Consider the following 20,570-nt stretch of genomic DNA (forward strand, 5'->3'; position numbering starts at 1 on the left):
GTATGATATGGAGAAGGATGTGCGCAATCATGTGAGAGAAGTTGCCGCAGGTGTGTTCTCAGTAAGACCCCAGAGCCAGCAGCTAGGGCCCCATTGGAAAGCATTAAGACCTGTGCTCCACTGGAACTTGTGTGCATTGACTTCTGGTCAGCTGAAGACAGCAACAACAAGTCTGTGGATGTTCTTGTGATTACTGACCACTTCACAAAATTAGCACATGCATTCCAATGTCAGGATCAGACAGCTAAGAGAGTTGTTAAAAGCTCTGGGATGGATTCTTCTGCGGTATGGCTTCCCTCAGCGCATTCACTCTGACCAGGGAGCTAGTTTTGAGAGCTTAACTGCTTGCAGAGCTTCTGGTTTTGGGTGGCATTGCCAAACCCACACTTCACCGTACCACCCCATGGGTAATGGTACCACGGAGAGATTTAATCGCACCCTTGAAACATGTTACGGTCCCTCCCCCCAGATCTAAGCAGAAATGGCCTCAGATGATACAGTCCATGACGTTTGTGTATAACTGTACGGCACACGAGACCACCGGCTTTGCGCCATTCTACCTGATGTTTGGGAGGGTCCCAAGGTTGCCAGTTGACCTAATGTTTCGGGATGTCCTTCATGATGACACCATTTGTGACTATGATACCTATGTCAAGTCACTGATGAATGACCTGCGCTCTGCCATGCTCCAAGCCCAGGAACACAGCACGATGGAGCAGAGACACCAGTCTGACCAGTACAACAGAAAGGTGAAGGGTCTGCCTCTTTCACTGGGAGACCAGGTGTTGTTGGCAAACAAGGGAGTCAGAGGGAAAAGGAAGCTCTCTGACAAATGGGAGCCTGTTGTGTACACGGTAGTCGACTTGGATCGTGCTCTTCACATCTGTCGATCAGAGACAGAGAAGGACACGAGCGTGGTGCATCGCAACCTGCTCCTTCAAGTTAACTTTTGCCCTTGGACACAACATTGAATGACGATGCTGCACATCCTGCTGTGAGCGTTGTCAGTGGCCCCTGAGTCTGACCTTGATGGGTCTGTGACATCTTTTGGGGACACAGGAGCTGTACCCCCTGCTACACGCACTGTGGCTTCTGTCTTCAGCATTGGCGAGCGTGATGACCGCACACTATCATGGATCCATCAGCAATCCGCCGCTGACCCAGTCGAAGATGGCGTTCATGAGACCCTCCCATAATGGATGTTCCTGATCTTGGTGGGCTGGCTGGTGATGGAGCCTCCCAGACTCCCCTGCTGCTTTCCCATCCCACAGTTTTAATTTCTTGAACCCGAAAATGTGGACGTGGATCAGGGACTTACTACACGCTTTGGTAGAATCATTAAACCAGTTCGTCGCTTGATTGAATCAATGGCTCAACTTGAAACACTCCTTGGTGTTGAACCTGTTCAAGCAGCGGTTATCGATGTGTGAATTTGTTTATTGCTATATGTTGTCCATTGCTATTGTTTTTGAAAAAGTATAATACACTCAAAAAAATGAATGAGGTGGATTGTTCAGTGTATATTAATTATTTATTTTCATTTTACTTAAAATATATGTTTTTGTTAAGTTAACATATGTTTTTCTAATCAAGTCTACGTAATTGTGTCTATTATTCACTGTACATAATACTAATGTGTTACTTGATGGCATAACATTTAAGTCAATTAGGATCGATATACTTTGTATATCCACTAGGTGGCAGTAATGCAAAAACAGTTGTAATGAAACCGCTAAGAACAACAAGGTTTCACGGCTTGGGCCTGCTCATGCTAAGACTTCAAATTTAACTTAAAACGTTGTTTTGGCGCCAAGCTGCTGTTTCTTTGAGAGGTAAGACCAGTTTTTTCTTTGACTATGTTGTGTAGTATCTACATGTCGAGCATGGTTATATTTTGCGTTTGTCTTATAAGACATGTTATATCGTTTGCGTGCGCTTGTTCTACATTAGTTTTACTGGGTCCTGACATGCTTATTTTGTGGACTGTGTAAGAAACATTTTTATTGTTTTTGGTTTTATTAAGGGATTAGCTACAGGGGTTTATGGGGTTATTTTTTCATTTGCTTTCTTGGGATTCCTTTACTGTAATCCGAGAGTCATAAATATCGAATAGGATAGCAAGGATAGCATAAAGTGACATTTAAAATCCAAAAAGTCGAGGGGAAAAGCCACTGTGACACCATTGTTATGCTCTATCAGTAATCTGTATTATGTAAAATGGTCTGTAAATACAGCATGTTTCCTATCGGAGTTATACAGATCAGCATAGTTATAAATTACAGTTTGTTAAATCACACACTTACTTTTTTAAATAAAATTATTCACGACATATGAGTGGGCAGACAATGGAAGTCGGCAGACCTGGTGATAATTGCTTCTATAGAAAGTTAGCACATGGTAGTGTCAATCTCTTGCTTTTCTTCTGAGTAGTATTTTATTTAGTTGTAATTCAATCAATAATTTGCTTCTTGAAATTAAGTAATGAATTTCTTGTTTTACTGTATAAATTTCAGATCCTGCCTTTACCTGCTCCCTCCTATACTGATGTGGTATATGTGGTACTGCTGAGCTTGTATGTGGTATGTGAACTGTTATAAAACAGTTTTGTTTTTAAAAGTATAAGTTAAGTTTTCTTTAGTGACCCATCCCATGCCCCTGTTATTTCTTCTCCAGATCTGAACCATTGTAAAGGTTGCAGTTCAAGGGCCTGAGGTATGAAATTCTTTTCAGATCAGCTGTGATCAATGTTTTTTGGAACTTGATAAATAACAATAAAAGCTGTAATGGCTCCATTAGCATTTTGTTTAAATGTTTGTGTTAAAATTATAGCTTTAATGAGGTCTTTCTACATTAGTTTCAGTTATAAAGTATGTATATGTGTACATATAGTATGTATATTTACAGTACAGTATGTTGTGTTTGTTGACATGTTTTCAGGTGGAAGCAGAATTTGTGAGGATTACTACTGCTCCACTTGTTCCAAGGCTTTTTGCACAACTTGACCAATACACCAATGACCAGCTCATAAAAGTCTTCAAGAAAAAAGGAGGCGCTGCAGTGAAGAAAATTAGACAAATTTTGGCCCCAGCCACAAAGGTGCGTTATTCTGTTGGTAGCAAAATATTATGGCTAAAAAGATCACTTTCAAATTTAAACAGCTAGTGTATGGTAGCTGCACAGTGTACTTACATTTATATTAAGCAAGACAAAGTTTGGTACTCAAAACTTTGGAAAATTAAAATTACCTAAACATAAGTAAAATCTATTCGGGTTAAACCATAAGTGAATGTTTTTATGTTAAAGATCAGTTTTTGAATGCAAAAAAGATGATGTATTAGTTTGTCTTTACCTCCATTATGGACATGTATAATGTGGTGGAAACCCTGCCCAACAGGTTAACTATTCATGTCCATGTGATGATTAGTTGGTCTTGTGTACATGTCTATCTGTGCAGTGAATATGTCATTCATTTTTATGATAATGTGAGTTTGTCTCATCCTAAAGTGTATCTGTTTTCTCTTCCTGTATCTCTGCCACTCTCTACAGAAGGAAACTATTGAAAAGGGAGGGAGTGTGTCTTCAGGGCACTACCTTTTTACCTGAATGAAGACCCAAGCATCCTCTTCAAAGAATAATTGGTTGGTAATTTTAGTTTAGTTTTTATCTGTATTAAACCAAATTTTGAATAACTAATGTTGTTGCATGTTGTAGTGTTGTTGTTGTTGTAATTTGCATGGAACCTGTTTAAATGTTTTGGGGAATCTTCTTGTATACCCAAACTATTTATATTTATTGTTGAATCTGTAGTCTAAAATAGTAGCGCACTGGGGTGCATGTTCCTAATATTGTGTTTACTTCATTAAAGGGTAGCTTTGGCTCTTTTTTTTTCTTTCTTTTTTTAATTTAACTGGACGCCATTTTTCTTTGTTTTTGTGTCTAAGCTACAGCTACAGCTGTTCAGAGGGAGCTGGAACAAATTACCCTTGCTATCTTCACCATTGAAAAAGCTGATGTCAGCACTCCTCCAGCCGATGTGGGTATAACCATCTAGGGCAGGGGTGGGCACCGAGGGCCGGTGTCCCTGCAGGTTTTACATTTGTCCTTGAACCAACACAGCTGATTTAAATGGCTAAATTATCTCCTCAACATGTCCTGATGTTCTCCAGAGGCCTGGTAACGAACTAATCATGTGATTCAGGTGTGTTGACCCAAGGTGAGATCTAAAACCTGCAGGGACACCGGCCCTCGGGGCCTGGAATTGCCCACCCCTGATCTAGGGTGTTCTGCATGACCTGGAAAACATGGCCTCTGCATGTGCACTCTTAATGGGTGGGATATATGCACTGAATCTCAGTTAACCTCGAGACTTAAAGCTTTCTTTGAAGTACTTCAGAAGCTCTTCCTTCATCTGTATGTCAGCAGACTCTTGACCAAGGTACAGATACTCAAGAATAAACTGAATGAATATGCCAACCCTTAATTTGGATGATGAATGTTCTGTCAGATGGACAGAAGTTTTTCAGAGGCTGAATGGGAATAAAGCGTAATTTGTTGAAAATGACAGATAAAGGAAAATTACATTTAAGAGACATTTTGAAAAGTTTGTAAACTACTACAATTTGAGAGATTTTACCTTGGGGGGTTAGTAAGAGACAATCAAAAGTATTGAGATTTAACGGATTTAATTGAGAGATGATACTGCACCAGAAATGTTGAAGGGTGGTGTGTATATTAGCGCTCAAGGTATATTGTTATGAGGTGGAAATATGTTCATATTCTGTGTTACATTGTGTGCATTGTAAAGGTAATTGCAATACATACTAAGATTAAGGGTGTTAGGAATGCAGGATGAATGTATATTTTATGGACTTTTAAAGACTAACAATTGTTTCCATGTTAAAATGTTTACAACCCAAGTTTTTGCCCAAACACTGGTAAAATAAACGTTGAGGGTGGCAAGTGTTAAATGGTTACTGCTGTGTTGTTGCAAAAAAACTGAACGCTGACAAGCTGTTTTATTGTTAGACCATAATGCTGGCATGCTTTATTTAAGTTTTATTTGGGATGGTGATATAATTTTCTTTTATTGCTAATATCAGTGGACTATTTATTATTATTATTGTTATTATTATTATTACAACATTAATTTTTTTTAATTGTGGCTGTTGAGGTGGACACTTCACTTTGCATTGTAAAAGGAAAGCACTTCATTGGCGTTGTGTTACTGGACTGACCCTAAGCAATCATTGCAAATACCAACTTTGCTATCCATTTTAGACACTAAAAGAAAAACACTCCACAGACCTTACTAGCATCACATGTGCATAACTCAAGTGTCATCTTATCAACATGTTATGTGGTCTTCAATGTTTTTTTTCTTCTATTTCTGGCAGATACAGACATTTAATTTAAAGTCTTGATGTTGCATCTGTTCACATACTGTTAGTTACTAACCCTAATGACCTGTTGTGTTTTATTTTGGACTGGGTTTACAGAAATGCTCACTGAATGTGTTGGCAATAAAAGAAATTTAAAAAAATAAGTTGAATGTACTTAATTCATTTGTGTGGAACCTGTTGACAAAATAGATTTATGTAAAACTAATTAGTAAAGCACAAGGTGGCTGAAAATATAATATTTGAATTAATCTAACTTAAATTTAACATTTTACTGCCACAAATAAGAAATGTGTTGAAGTAACTAATCTAAACTATCTAACCTGTAAATATATCATTTATGTTCATACAACATAATTTGATTTAGGTAGTCTTAAATATGTCTTGTTAAGTAGTTTTTTAAAATTAGATGAACTAAAGATTTTTGCTTTAAACTAACACAATGCAATTTCGTGGAACCTGTTGACAAAATAATTTTAATTAAAGTCAACGTTTCATTTTTTTGAGTGTACAAGCACAGAGTTGACTGTATTTTGTCAGTCTGTGCAGTCTGATGGTGATGCCCATAGATATTATGGCCTGTTTTGTGTGGTGTAAATGGCACCTCATTTTGTCTATAGTGTGTCCTGGGATCTTGCTAGGCGCCGAGCGGGTCTCAGGTCTCTTATCCTCCTTGGAGGAAGCTATGTTGCTGATCTAATTCATTGTATATGTGATGTGAATTTGTTTGAGGCCACTGTATCTGTTGTTATGGGTGTATTTATACATTTTATTATTTTTTTTTTTTTGTGTGTACTCTTTAGGATTTTGTGTAATTCTTGGGGGTGAATGTAACAGGGTCATAAATCACATTGTTATAATTACACAAAATGTGTTCTAAACCCCAAACCGTTCCTTTTATACCTGACCTTTAGGACCTCCAAGCCTGTAGTTATGTCAGTTAGAGCCCCTCCTCATTCTTTTCTTCTTCTTTGGTGCAACCTTATAAATACAGTGTACCCCTTTTGCCTCTCCCTTTTCTACAATTCCCCTGTGGGAGAGGTTGGTGTAATTTCTTTCCCAACACTTTAAAACCCACATATAATTCATATTTAGCCACCCTGATGTTTTTGATTGCAATTTTAGTTCAATTATTGTTATTATTAAGCCTATTTTGTTAGATGTTATAAGTGTGTAGTATGTGTGCATCATAAATGTGTTTTAGGCGCTATAAATGCTAGCATGGATATATATACTCCTTGCTAGCTTGGAAGTTGTGGTGGTTGAGCTAACCCTCTTCCCCACTGTTTGTATTTGGTTGTAGGAGCTGGAGTGGGCAAATTATTTACTTGGAGGCCTTTCTTTCTTTTACCGTTTTTATCAGGTATGTCGGATTTCATGTTGTTGTTTTTGTTTTATCAAATATGTTACGTGTAAATGCATATTTTATGTTTAATGTAATAATAAATGCCAGCCCCTTTTCTACAATTCCCCTGTGGGAGAGGAGCTGGAGTGGGCAAATTATTTACTTGGAGGCCTTTCTTTCTTTTACCGTTTTTATCAGACACAACGCAGAATCCCACTGGTTACAATGGCACAGCTAGCGACACGGTGACTTTATTCACCCACTTCGGCTGTTATCAGTCCATACAATGGGCGTTATTAGCAGAAATCAGTCCCATAGATATGGGCCATCTCCACCTGCTAGATTGTTTAGGTTGTTATCATCCATCCAGATGGAGGATCACTAACAGGAGCGTGGAAGACTCCAGAATCCACTCTGGCTGGAATCCGGTGGATACAGCAGTGTTACAGGTAAGACCATATAAACGGACGGCATTTATAAAAATGACTATTAAAAGTCAGCGAGTGTCAATAATGTTAATGTGGTTATGTTAGTAATACAGCGAGTGCTAATATAACAGCTTTAAGATGCATTTGTAGATATTATTACGTGTTTTACCGTCTTTATGGTGCTAGCTTAAAGTTAGGGTGTAAACGTTAGCTTATATTGTAGTAAAGCTGTTACTGTTTAAACGATGTTAGCACAGAAATATTAGCTTCTGTCATGACTGATGAAGTTACTAGTTAATAAAGTTTCCAGTAAAGTGATTAATCGCAGCCGCAGATTGACAGTAAATATCTCGATTAGCTTCAATGCATCTGTAATAAATATGTGCAAGTTTCAGTGCTTCGTTTAAACTGTATGATACTTATACTGACCCAGGGTCAGTGTAAATACAATCCTAGCTGTGTGAACAAAGCCTGGCTCCTTTAATCCTGCATGACAAACCTCAGGATGCAGGTTATTATTACTCTTTCCTGCTGGCACACCTGTCACACCTGAGAGTCAGCTAGAAACTTACAGTGACGTGGACATCATGCAAAGACTGCCAGACTCTGTAATACTGTAAATGATCAGTGACTCAGGTTAACACTAAACTTTAAACAGTCCTCTGTGTCTCTGTGTGTGCTGAACATCTGGAATCAGATTGAGTCAGGCTGCATCAGCTGAATCTGTTATTTGTAAATATCAATATTTTTTATTCAGGTGTGGGGATAATATGTAAGATTACAGTGAAGCGATGTACCAGATTAATCCCTGGCCAAAGGCATCGTACTTAAATCAGACTACTGATCCAGCCACATCAGCCTTTTGTGAGGTCTGTTTAAAATAGACTTAAAATGAACTGCAGGTTCCTGAGAGGTGGACTGTGAGCACAGAAACACATGTTCATACATACAGCTGCAGCAAGCTTACATTAATTTTAAATCGATTTGTTACTCTGATGTCTGTCTCTGTGTTAGTCCTCTGACAGACTGGTACCTGTCCAGGTGTGCTCTACCTATGACTACTGGGACAGGCTCTAATAGAAAGTTTCTATTATTCTCATTTAAGGTATTTAAGTGCTTATGCATATGCTTAGTTGTGACACTGTTATAGACTGTTCAGTGAAAGTTTCTAAAACTAGATGAACTTACTTCAGCATCAGCAGTTTGAGAAAACAACTCCCTTTACAGGTGCTGATAAGGCCAAGGGCACAAAACAGCTTAACCATTGATCTGTTAGGTTTCATAGCGAGGCGCGGGAAGTGTGGTATGATCAGTTTGTAACTTCCTCCCTCTTTCTTGGAATGCATAAAGGAGTAGGAGCACGACTTCTGTGGCAGAGCTGACATGACTGTGAACTGTGATGTTTGATGTGTGTTGGCTCTCCTGCACGCAGTAATAAATAGCTTGATCACAGCAGATTTTATTTACAAAATTCCACAACACCCCCCCCCACCCCCCCACCCTCCCACTGTGAACCTGAATTGAATATTCAGAAGACATTTGTTTAAATACTTCTAGAAATCTGAGCTGTTGGTGTGGTAATAATATTAGAGCTGGCAATCTTTCCTACTGAATCTCTACTATGAGTCATGTTACCTGAGATTAATTTTATGTTTACCTGACAGCCTGGACAAATGTGCTGTGTGAAGGATGTAAATCAAATCAGATCTTAACTGCTTACATTTAAGGAGCCTGGTCATATTTAATTGTAATATGAACCAATGATTTTCTGATTGCTGATTCCAAGAGAGTCTTTGTGGAAATCCTGTTTGGCTTTTTGTCATTTTAATTCTCTTTTCTGTTTTCCAGAACAGTTCTCCACAGTCGCTGTCTACATGGGTCAGTGGGACCAAGCAGCACTCTGCTAATGTGTGGACTCTGACCAGCAACATCCAGCAAGACCCAGGCAGCGTTTTCTATCTCCCAGCTGGAGTTTTTTTGTTTGTCTGTGACTGGAGAGTCAGATTTTTGTTGAGCCTCACACTTGCAGAGGTAAGTCAGTTTGCAGAGATCCCTCCCACCCTGGCTTTCATGTGGCAGATTTCATATCTGAAACGGTAACATTTCAGTGACTGCTGCTTGTTGTCCTCAGTCTTTTTGCAGGATCAGAAAACAAAACCAGGAGGCCTGTAAATGTTTCTTCTCCAATTGGATGATGATAAGACTGTGACACGGGATGCCACCTTTAGTCTTGTGATGAAGCAAAGCTCAGGAAGAAGTGTGATTAAATGGTACCCACATGTGTGCTGCTGAGAAGGATGTACAGGGGCACCTGCAGCCAAATCCAAGCCTCCTCAGGTTAGTTGTAGTTGCAGAATGCTTTAGGACTGAGACAGCTGAGGCATCAAATGTTTGATTAAACGGATGAAAAAGAGAAGTTTCTTTCCTATAATTATCACTTTTTAAAATCTGTAGCAACTTCAAGTCTGTCAACGTGCTGAGGTCACAGAAACAAGAAAAGCAGCTTCAGACTTCAGAGTGTTGTTTACAGTTTTCTGTCATCATGATCTCCCCCGAAGTTTATCACTATTAGGCAAGCAGTAAGTCCACAGTACTGTAATGAAGATTCTGACTTTGGTCACAGTTGCATAATATTTTAATAATATACAATTATTTTTTGTAATTCATATTTTTTCTGTTAATCAAAAATTTACTTTGTGAAATTTGTATTTGAGAATGCAGAATGTGACAATATATTTTTGTTCAATATTTAATTTCTTTCAGTTGCAATTGTTAAATTATATATATATATATTTCTAATTTAGCAAACTAATTAATCAAAAATATATATACATATATCTGTATTAGTTTTAATAAATTAATTTGACACCTGTATTGAAAATACCATATTGTATTCATACAGAATCAGTATGGTATCATTGTTTGTCTGTTCACTGATTGCTGAAACTAAGAGCTACTTTGATCTGTTTAGATCTAAATCAGGGTCCCAATCCCAGTCCACGAGGGCCGGTGTCCCTGCAGGTTTTAGATGTGTTCTTGATCCAACACAGCTGATTTAAATGGATAAATTACCTTCTCAACATGTCTTGAAGTTCTCCAGAGGCCTGGTAATGAACTAATCATGTGATTCAGGTGTGTTGACCCAGGGTGAGATCTAAAACCTGCAGGGACACCGGCCCTCGTGGACTGGGATTGGGGACCCCTGATCTAAAGTATCCAAAGTTGAGCTCTAATGTTTCTTCACCCTTGTGTGTGTGATATGTGATTTCCTACATGCTGACAGAGCAGAGCGGCAGTTTGTGCTCACAGATGGTGACGGTGTGGAGAGACGGTGGTGTTTCCTCAGAAGAACCAGCAGAGTCACAAAGGGCACCAGTCCTTCTCACCACCTTGACTTGCAGACTGATGCTCGTCTGCACTGCACAGAGGAAATCAACTGACCGAGGTTTGTCCAGTGCAGTGTTATGAAATGTGTATTTGTTTTATGCTTACAGATATGTTTTTCTTGACAGAGGCTCTGCAGAGGTTAGACAAAGAAAATATGTGCTTTACATTTCACTGTGATTTACTGGGATATTTGTTGCCTGATGTTCAGCAGGAATGGAGAAATGGAATCAAAGGGAGATATTTTTGATGTTTTTGTAATGATGTAAGTAAATCTCCAGTTTCTGAGTGAGGGAGAGAGAAGTCATCATCCAGGTAAAGTGACGTGGATCAGTGGATACACTTGTCTCTCCTTTAAAGAAGATACTGTTAGAGAGAGACGATCCGAGTCATCCTTAAATGTTAGTGCTTTCAAATAGACAAACATTTTTAAAGGACAAAATCGAACATCCCACTTTGACTGTAACACAATTAAATCTTTGCATGTGTGTTTTCAAACTCTCAGATGGGCAGGATATCAGTCTTGGACTGTCTAACCTGCCGGAGCAGCACTGAATGATCACCACACATGAGCATGTTCCTGCAACATTCAGCAGCTTTGCTTTTGGTAAGTAGAGTTACCTAACTATGGTAACTCTAAACACATGCCATCCATTTCTAACGGCCTGGTTACTTCCTGTCAGTTATTTTAGAAACCATGTGGTCACCTGACCTAACACTGTTTCTTCTTCTTCCCCTTAATGTTGAAGTGTCAAATGTCAAACAGCTGGAGAGGAAACTACACCAGTGTACTGGGATGTTTCACCAACACGTGCCAGACGCTGTTCCTTCATGGTTTCATCACCAGAGACAGCCCCGCCCACCTCAGGACCTCGCCATTGATCATGATGATTATAATAATGACAGCGAGCGGAACTAAGACTGTAAAAATCCACGACCAGAATGTTTAGATGCTTTCTAATTATTCATGAATACTGAGAGCTTCTTTCTGTGTTTTGTCTGGTTTGTTTTTTTTTACCTCATTTGTTACTAACAAAGTTCACCAAACTCACTCAGTTTACATTCTGTATGTTTCCATCTTTACCAGCCACACTCTTAACTGCAATTAAGCAAATAATCCTTAGAAATCATCGTTTTTCTCTTTTGTAATTGATGATAATTCGGTGAATATACTGCGCTGCTTCCTTTTGTTTCGTCACACATTGCTTTAAGTTTTTCAGTGTTCAGTTATTTTTTACTGTTGTTTGAATTCTCTGCATGTTTGACCCTGTAGACTGTTTGATGGACTGCTTGTCTTCCTGTTTGTAACCGCCGCCTGTTTTTGACTAAAGATTTGGATTTCTGACTTTAACACAGCCTCTGCGTGTCCTCCCTTTGTGTCCTCTTCCTCTGTGAATGTGTTGCATGTGTCACAGATTCATTTTATTAACAGCTTTCCCACAGTCAGTTGCATCAGCATTCATTCACAGCACATTTCAGAAGGATTCAGATTAATACAGTGATCTTATAGTCAGAATTATCCTGACAGACTGTAAATTATCTTTCATCAGGTCAATTTTAAAGTTCAGTATTTCAAAGCAGGAGTTATGAAGAATCATACTGGCATTAGGACTGTAACAATATGTACTTACAAAGTCAAAGTTTTTTAATTATGCTAGAATATTGGAAGACAATCAACTTTTAGTGTTTTCTGCATATTAATTATACTGAAATAGAGATGGTGACCCTAACTGTACAGAAGCACTAAACAACTGACAATCTAACAAACATTATTGGCCTGAGCCGTCATGCACAGTGAGTCTGATGCTGTGCTGTGAGAGTCTGACAAGCATGTTTCTGGTCAATTTGGAAGAAATAATATCACAATGTTGATCTTTTTTTCAATATTCCTTCTCTTTTACAACATAAACTGTGATCAAAGCTACTTATGTTCACAGCATGTAATAATACTGACAGTCCAGGGCATTGTGGTCTGTTGAGCTAGGGTTAGGGTTAGCAATTCAGACATATGTAATCAATATTACTCTTGCTGGAACAAACGCCTAGGAATTTGTATTATAATTCATGAAATATTCAAATTCAGTATCAGTCATTTTATATTATAACCACGTATCCACCCAGGCTCATTGTGGAGCAGGGCTCTGTCCTGGGATGCTTGAGTGAAAGGTAATGTACACCCTGACCAGGTATCCAGTCTGTCACAGTTGTTTTCAATATTTGGTTCTAAAATATGAGTGAAAACAAAAATCCAACTAGGATTCTTGCATATGATGGATGAAGTCTGTCTTTGACTGTATTGTCCAGCTGATCCATCAAACCCCCAGCAGGTGAACCTTATTCATGCCATGGTAACAATGTAAAAAATTAAACAGCAGCAGTCTAAATGTAAAGTGCATTCTAAACTCCTCTTCAATAAATTATATGCAAAGAGTCATTCAGGACTGTAAAACGTGAACTACAGAACCCAGAGTCTTCATCATTAAATCTCTGGTTGCTTCATTTTTCTATCCTATATCAGATACTTTAAAGGTTTTAGTAAAGTTGCATTCTCATAGTGAGGCAAAGTGTTTTATGTGTGTGTGCGTGTGTGTCATGAACGGCTGTAAAAGCCCTTTAATTACAGAACAAAGCGGGGTTTGAGTTCGAGTTACGGCAGACTGGCGCTACTTCTAAATGGAACGCAGCCTTCCTACGGCGGACAGCTAATAACAGGAATCAGACACGCGGTCCACCCTAGTCCACAGCAACCACCATAGCAACCGCCTAGCATGTCTTTAAAATCATATTCTTTATTCATAACTATCAAAAACGTGAAATGATTTGTAAAGTGTGAAAGTGTTACAGCTGCAGAGAGCTATGGCGGTATCTTTGGAAGCTGTTTACATAGCGAATAATATACGATGTAACCATGGAGACAGTCAGTCACGTGAGCTAGCGGTGCATGTTTACCACAGTGAATAAGGTGATTGTGTGCACAGCGTCCACACGCTGCACAGGGTAAAGACATTACTTCAATATTGTTTTATATTTATATATATTTGCCTTCTGTTGATCATCACCTCAGGTTCACCATTACAGTTTCAACATACAGATGCACACTGTCTAAATGTGAACACGTTCAAAAAAAATCATGTCTCAGAAATAACCACAGCTGTTCATGTTTGTCATTATAGTTTTATTTGTAAGAAAATTGTGAACTTGATATTGTGTATCAAATCAAAGAACATTTGACAAGTCTGAGTCATTTCTTTGCCCTATGAGAGCTGGAATAAATATATATCCTGACAGTTACAGTTGAAACAGTAGAGACAGGTAGAAATGGGATCGGACTAATCTTTGCTTAGTCAGATACCTCCTGTGTTCAGTCCATCATATTAAAAAACAAACAATAGCACGATCCATGTGATTTTGCATCCATTTCCAAATCGTAGTCAAGCAGCCCAGTCTCATACATAGGTAACAGAAATGTCTCTAATGTAGACGTGTACAGTGTAGTGTAAGCATTAAAAGATCATAAAGGAAACACTAACATTTATGTGAAACTAACTGTAATAAAAAATGAACAGGTGCTTTATAGATTTAAAATAAAGAATCTGAAAACAACACTTTTTTGGTCTGTGGTCAAAGTAGAAAACAAAACTGATGTTCAAGAACAAACCGTAGCTGCACTAATATTACACATCTCCATTGTTGTGGTGAACAGACATGTTGCTTTTAAAACCACATGCAGTGTGTGACCATGACTGTCCACTGAGACCATGAACGCCACTTCACTGAAGTCTTCTTCTTCTTCTTGCCATCAGAATGGAAGCAGACAGAGCACGAGCTGCTTTGATCTACTGAAAGGAAAAAGCAGAACATCTGAGCTGAAACCATTAAGATAGAAACAATCGTTCAATGCAGTGTCTCACGTAGCTTAGCCTGCTGCAACTGTTGATACAAGCTCAGTACAGTTAACACAGTGTCAGGGAACTCCAGTGTGGGAACTAGTGGCTTTAGGTTTGTAGTCATTTAACTTTCATCCATTCATTCATTCATTTAATTCAGGAGGAAGAAATGTCAGGTTGGTGCAGGCTGGTTACATGCATTTGGTCCCATGCTGTCTTTAACTAAATGACTTGGTTCACTTTATGGCTGGGCTGTATGTGGGGTTATATCATGTTATTTGGGCAGGAGTACCTGTCCTCTGTTAGGCTTAGAAAGTTTCTCCATAAGCAGAGCTTCTAACTCTTATAGCTTTTAGCACATCTGTAGCTGTGCAGGCTGACAGGTTTTTGATGGCTCTTTTTACCCCACACTGGTTGTGAGTGTGTAAATAGCCCCACTAGTTCTTTTGGGTTGCAGTTAACTTGGGAGGAAGGGGTGGGTCTGCCAGGACTAGATGACTAACAATTATCTGGGATACATAAATTTCATAATGCATGCATATATCTCTATCAATTAAACCTGACCTGAGTGCTGCTATTTTTTACATTCAGTTATTTCTCTTAGAAATGTTGGATCTAAATAATGAATGTGTTACAGTTAAAGTGAAACACTGGTCAGTGTAAATGGCTCATTGGGACACAGAAACCTTTAAATTAAATACCATCACCTGACATCGAGTGTCAAACAATATCAAAGCTGTAAAGCTGTTTACAGTCAGAAATTTATAAAACTATGATTGTAAATAAATTCAAACTAGTGAGCTTTTCTCTTTTTGCTGAATATCAACACTGTGACTTCTTAGGCTGTAAGCTTTACTTCAGTACAGTTGTAGAAGCCGTCACTCCAAATGTCTTTTGATAACAAGAAAAAAATACCTTTTCAGTCCACGGCCTGAAGTTTCTCCAAACATCTTCTGCCATCGGCTTTGTCTGCTGGTTTGAAGACAATAAACCACAAAAAGATGATTTAGTCACTTTGTCTGCAACATGCAGCTCGACTGTGTCATGTAACGATGTTGAATAGCCGTCGTTATCCCTCTGCTGTGTCAGTAGGATTGTACTGTACAGCATCTCATTCATATGTGAGGAATGCTAATGTAACAGGATAACAGACGTCTGGTCTTACATCATTAAAATATAAAGGGCAGGAGATATTTAGATATTTTTATATTTATATTATATTTTATAGCTGACAGATATTACTAAATAGATAGAATTTACTAAATAGCTGGATGAACATGAAAAATATGTCCATAATCACAAATGACCATGAGAGCCAGTAGAATTAATTCAACTAGACACCCAAAAGACGTCCTTAAATGTTCTTTAAGTGGCAGAACAAATGAACAAACAGTTAATCGCTTACTTGAGATGAAATCTGCTCAGCTACTTTGAAAACAGCTTCTAACTGGTTCCTCCTTTAACAGGATGACTGCTCAGGGGTAAGGCCATGATGCAGTCCAGCAACCTTTATGGTCCTGCTTTGATTCACCAGGAACTATTAGGGAAACCTTTCAGCGCCTCCTGTGAAAGACACAGGCATAAACACACAAACATTTATTAACATGTTCCACAGTCTTCCAGTTTGATTTTCTCATCCTGTGGACAACAACGTACAGAGATGCAGGTTTATTGTTAACTTTTGTAAGGTTTCTTTACTGAACATATCCAGCTGCAGCTCCAGTGTGATCCTGAACTGGATAAGCGCTTAAGAAAGTGTGTCAATAAATACATCAGCTTACTATATTTATCCAAACAGACGGGACCAATAATGCTTCACTGAGTTAGAGACTTTAACAGTCTCTTCTATGTAAGAATGTCTCGTGATAGACCTGCAAATTTGACAACAAAGGTTTTTCAGACTACATGTAGCTGTCCTCTATGTCAGCTCAAACATTTACATTCATGTCACACTTATTTCTGCTTTCCCATTTTTACCATTAATGCTTACATTTTGATTGGATACCTTGAGTTTGTAAATGATGAGATTACATAATTGGAATACAATGTATCCAATTCAAGGTCGCGGGAGGATGAAGCCTATCCCAGCTGATACAGGACAAAGACAGGACAGGCTGTCAGTTTATCGCAGGGCTAACACAATACGTGTGACAGAAAATCCACTTAAATGTTTGATATTTCTAATAATAATCATAATTATGACTATTATTTAAAATATTATTTAAAGGTTTCTTTATAAATACATTTAGAATTTTTTATAACCCCTAAAATATAAACCTGGGCTGTTTCAGATTCTGACCTCTGACCTCAGTGACCCGGCTGTGTCCTCACTGCAGCTCCCTCTTGGAAGTACCTCTGCTTCTTGTCTTCCCCCAGTGATGACCGCCTGCCCTTAATATCACGTACTGTACCTGAGGAACAAAAAGGACAAACACTTGCCTTCATTTAAGAAGTACATTCATACAGAGATAATCTATGGAAACACACTAGTTCACCCTTTGGGAGGAATCAGTTCCTGTGAAACATTTCTGTAAATGAACATCATGGAGAATGAAATGAGTTCTTCAGGTGACTCAGCAGTCCCACACTGACAAATGAAACTTCTGTGGAAGAAGAATCTGGATTTATTTTGATTTCCAATCCAGTCCTGCTTTAAACTATTAAGGATTAAGCAACAGTGCTCATATTTGCTCTTCTGAAATCTGTGTTAAACAACAACAAACATAAATTAGTAACAAAAATACAGCTGAGTAGAAGCTTTACACACCACGAGCAGCCATAACGCTAAATTTTAATCTTCAACTGTTTCTGAGCCGTCTTCAACCTGTTTTTAACAGAGAAAAGTCCCACAGTCAATGCAGCCTGAATGAAATCCTGATTCTAGATGTTCAGCACACACAGAGACACAGAGGGACTGTTTAAAGGTTAGTGTTAACCTGAGTCACTGATCATTTACAGTATTACAGAGTCTGGCAGTCTTTGCATGATGTCCACGTCACTGTAAGTTTCTAGCTGACTCTCAGGTGTGACAGGTGTGCCAGCAGGAAAGAGTAATAATAACCTGCATCCTGAGGTTTGTCATGCAGGATTAAAGGAGCCAGGCTTTGTTCACACAGCTAGGATTGTATTTACACTGACCCTGGGTCAGTATAAGTATCATACAGTTTAAACGAAGCACTGAAACTTGCACATATTTATTACAGATGCATTGAAGCTAATCGAGATATTTACTGTTAATCTATGGCTGCGATTAATCACTTTACTGGAAACTTTATTAACTAGTAACTTCATCAGTCATGACAGAAGCTAATATTTCTGTGCTAACATCGTTTAAACAGTAACAGCTTTACTACAATATAAGCTAACGTTTACACCGTAACTTTAAGCTAGCACCATAAAGACGGTAAAACACGTAATAATATCTACAAATGCATCTTAAAGCTGTTATATTAGCACTCGCTGTATTACTAACATAACCACATTAACATTATTGACACTCGCTGACTTTTAATAGTCATTCTATAAATGCTGTCCGGTTAAATATCCTTACCTGTAACACTGCTGTATCCACCGGATTCCAGCCAGAGTGGATTCTGGAGTCTTCCCACGCTCCTGTTAGTGATCCTCCATCTGGATGGATGATAACAACCTTCTGAACAATCTAGCAGGTGGAGATGGCCCATATCTATGGGACTGATTTCTGCTAATAACGCCCATTGTATGGACCGATAACAGCCGAAGCGGGTGAATAAAGTCACCGTGTCGCTAGCTGTGCCATTACACAGCATACACCTCTCCCTCCATAAATGCAATAAACGATACAAAAGTAATGGCCTATAATTAATGTATCTGCTGTATCTGCTGTTTCTCAGGTAGTTGTTTACATTATATAATATATTGTGTTCAGTACACGTCACTACAATGTGATTTCGGAAATGTATAAATATACGAACAACACGCTCTTCCGCGGCAATCTCTTGTCGTCAATAAACAACGTTTAGGGAGCTCTATAGTATTCAATGAGAGGACCCTGCACGTCAATTCTCGACGCGAGGGGGGTACCCTGCGCGTCGATAAGTGAAGCAGAGGGAGCCTGACCATGCGTCACACATTTGACGAGTTGGGAGTGAGAACGTGTTGTCCATATTGGAAAGAAAGCCTTTTCATTTCATTTGATCACTTGAAGTTAGTATTTCAATTGCAGAAAGACTAGGGGTTCTAAATTGAATCTAACAATCTAACAATCAGCCATTAGAAGCATGAGTAAAACCAAAAGCACACAGAAATTATTGTGCACAAGGGATCACTCTAGAGAAACTCTGTTGTGGAGTTTCATAGTTTAAGAAGTTTATAAAAGTTTCACTTCCTCTCAGACAACATCAGATGACGTCTGAAGCCCCATTTTACTGAAAAGTCAGTTCAGTCCAAACCAATCAGAGTATTGGTTTATGTATGTACAAACCATGAAAACTGATGACTCTGATGTTTCCACTTAGCTGTCTTGCAACATTCATGTTTCACAATCACCTGTACAGTAGGATAAAGTCATGATGTGTCATTATAGCCTCCTCAATCTTAGGGTGCCAATTTTTTTACGCTGCTAGTGAGGTAACTAATACACATTGAGACAGCTGCTGAGAGGGTGTATGGGCTCTGTGAAGCTGATTTGTGTTTCATTCTTTATTAGAACAGCGGGACCGACAGCAATCACTGCACCCAAACCACTGAAGCAAAAGGTTACAGTTGGTTTTAGCTCATGAAACCAACACGAAACCTCAAACCTTATGACAGTTTCCAGAGCTGATCATTAAAGTGCCATTTTCAAGTGTGAAGGCTTAATATTGTGAATTACAATACTGTGATCAAAATTTTTCTGCTTGAGTCATCCTGGACTTAATGAAAAAGTAAAAGCCAGAAGAAAATACCTGAAAGTGTACAGCTCACTGAGAAACTGACGTGCAGTGAAGCCAAATGGGATCTGACAGGGCATTGGATGTAAATGCTCTAAATGAGAAACGAGTGCAGGACATCTATAATTTCCATCTACACCAACCTATCTAAGCCATAATACAATAACACATAAATTTTTATTAATTAAGTGATTTGTCGTTAAATTGTTGAAAATCTTTGCGTTCTCGTATCTGAAAATAATGCAACCATAAGAATCATAGCTGTATTTTTTCAAAATTGATATAATATTAATAAGATTTCATATAAAAGAAGAAATAAAGCATCAAAAAATGAAATTATTGTTCATCAGTCAACAGTCAACACCTAATATAGGTCATAGATAATACATTTCTGCTGCAGTTGTTTAAACTGGTGTTCATAATTTTCTGAAGAGTCTTTGACTAATGAAACATTGCTTTCTGAGCCAAAGCCACACATTATTAAAGATCATTAATTCTTCTAGCAAATTCTCCTGTGCATACTTCATATAAGGATTCACCTACTAACCTTAAGGTGAGTTTAACACGGTGAATATGTAGATCCCAGGGAGTGAAACGTATGAAGTGCTGGCCAACCCCCAAGGTAACCCCAGCACACACCTTTGTTCAGACTCATTGCTCATCCAGCATCTGCTCATTATTAAAGACATAAATAAATAAAGTGAGCTTCTTTAACATAACAGCATGTATTTGTGCATAGTCAAACCACCATATTTAACCATATTGCATATTTAAAATCAAAACCACTGATAGTTTCTTACAGCTGTGCTTTTGAACTTGCCATTTTTGGCATCCCTTAGTTTTAGAGTGTACTTGCCATAAACACCTGAGATCCTGCAAATTGTTGCAACCTATGTAGAAAAACTTGGACAAGGGAAAGATAGAATTACCTTCAGTTGAATCATTAGATACCATAACCAAGATAAAAATGTTATAAAATGTTAGAAATTTGCAGTATCCACTGCAGTGTCTCAAACATAGAATAAAAGACATACAATGAATGTTAGATTATCACCAAGTTCCTGACGTCAGTGTAATAACCTTGCCAGTGTTTGTTTGTGTGTGTGTGTGTGTGTGTGTGTGTGTGTGTGTGTGTGTGTGTGTGTGTGTGTGTGTGTGTGTGTGTATGTAAAAGTCAAATGCTGGAATGTGGCTAGACTGCATTCCATTTTGCTCTGAAT

General features: G+C 38.5%; 3 long non-coding RNA genes across 9 annotated transcripts; 2 read left to right on the forward strand and 1 right to left on the reverse strand.

Annotated features, from left to right (window-relative positions):
* The first annotated feature begins 2,244 nt into the window (after window positions 1-2,244).
* On the forward strand, window positions 2,245-3,090 carry LOC120440622. Its single transcript, XR_005613400.1, has 3 exons — window positions 2,245-2,579; window positions 2,674-2,712; window positions 2,938-3,090. It is a non-coding gene; the product is annotated as an uncharacterized LOC120440622 (long non-coding RNA).
* Window positions 3,091-7,134: 4,044 nt separating this feature from the next.
* LOC120440624 lies at window positions 7,135-11,894 on the forward strand. 7 transcript variants are annotated; one of them, XR_005613405.1, is made up of 7 exons: window positions 7,135-7,190; window positions 9,018-9,200; window positions 9,301-9,506; window positions 9,624-9,748; window positions 10,453-10,954; window positions 11,059-11,160; window positions 11,320-11,894. It is a non-coding gene; the product is annotated as an uncharacterized LOC120440624 (long non-coding RNA). The 7 variants fall into 7 exon arrangements; XR_005613407.1 differs by having other exon boundaries at window positions 7,176-7,190; window positions 9,023-9,200; XR_005613401.1 differs by lacking the exons at window positions 7,135-7,190; window positions 9,018-9,200 and having other exon boundaries at window positions 9,254-9,506; window positions 11,320-11,892.
* A 3,489-nt stretch (window positions 11,895-15,383) lies between these two features.
* LOC120440625 lies at window positions 15,384-18,028 on the reverse strand. The gene is made up of 4 exons (XR_005613409.1): window positions 17,991-18,028; window positions 16,740-16,851; window positions 15,846-16,003; window positions 15,384-15,412 (listed from the first exon to the last, which is right to left on the reverse strand). It is a non-coding gene; the product is annotated as an uncharacterized LOC120440625 (long non-coding RNA).
* Between the last annotated feature and the right edge of the window lie 2,542 nt (window positions 18,029-20,570).

This window comes from Oreochromis aureus, linkage group 1 (genome assembly GCF_013358895.1).
Source record: "Oreochromis aureus strain Israel breed Guangdong linkage group 1, ZZ_aureus, whole genome shotgun sequence".
NCBI lineage: Eukaryota > Metazoa > Chordata > Actinopteri > Cichliformes > Cichlidae > Oreochromis > Oreochromis aureus.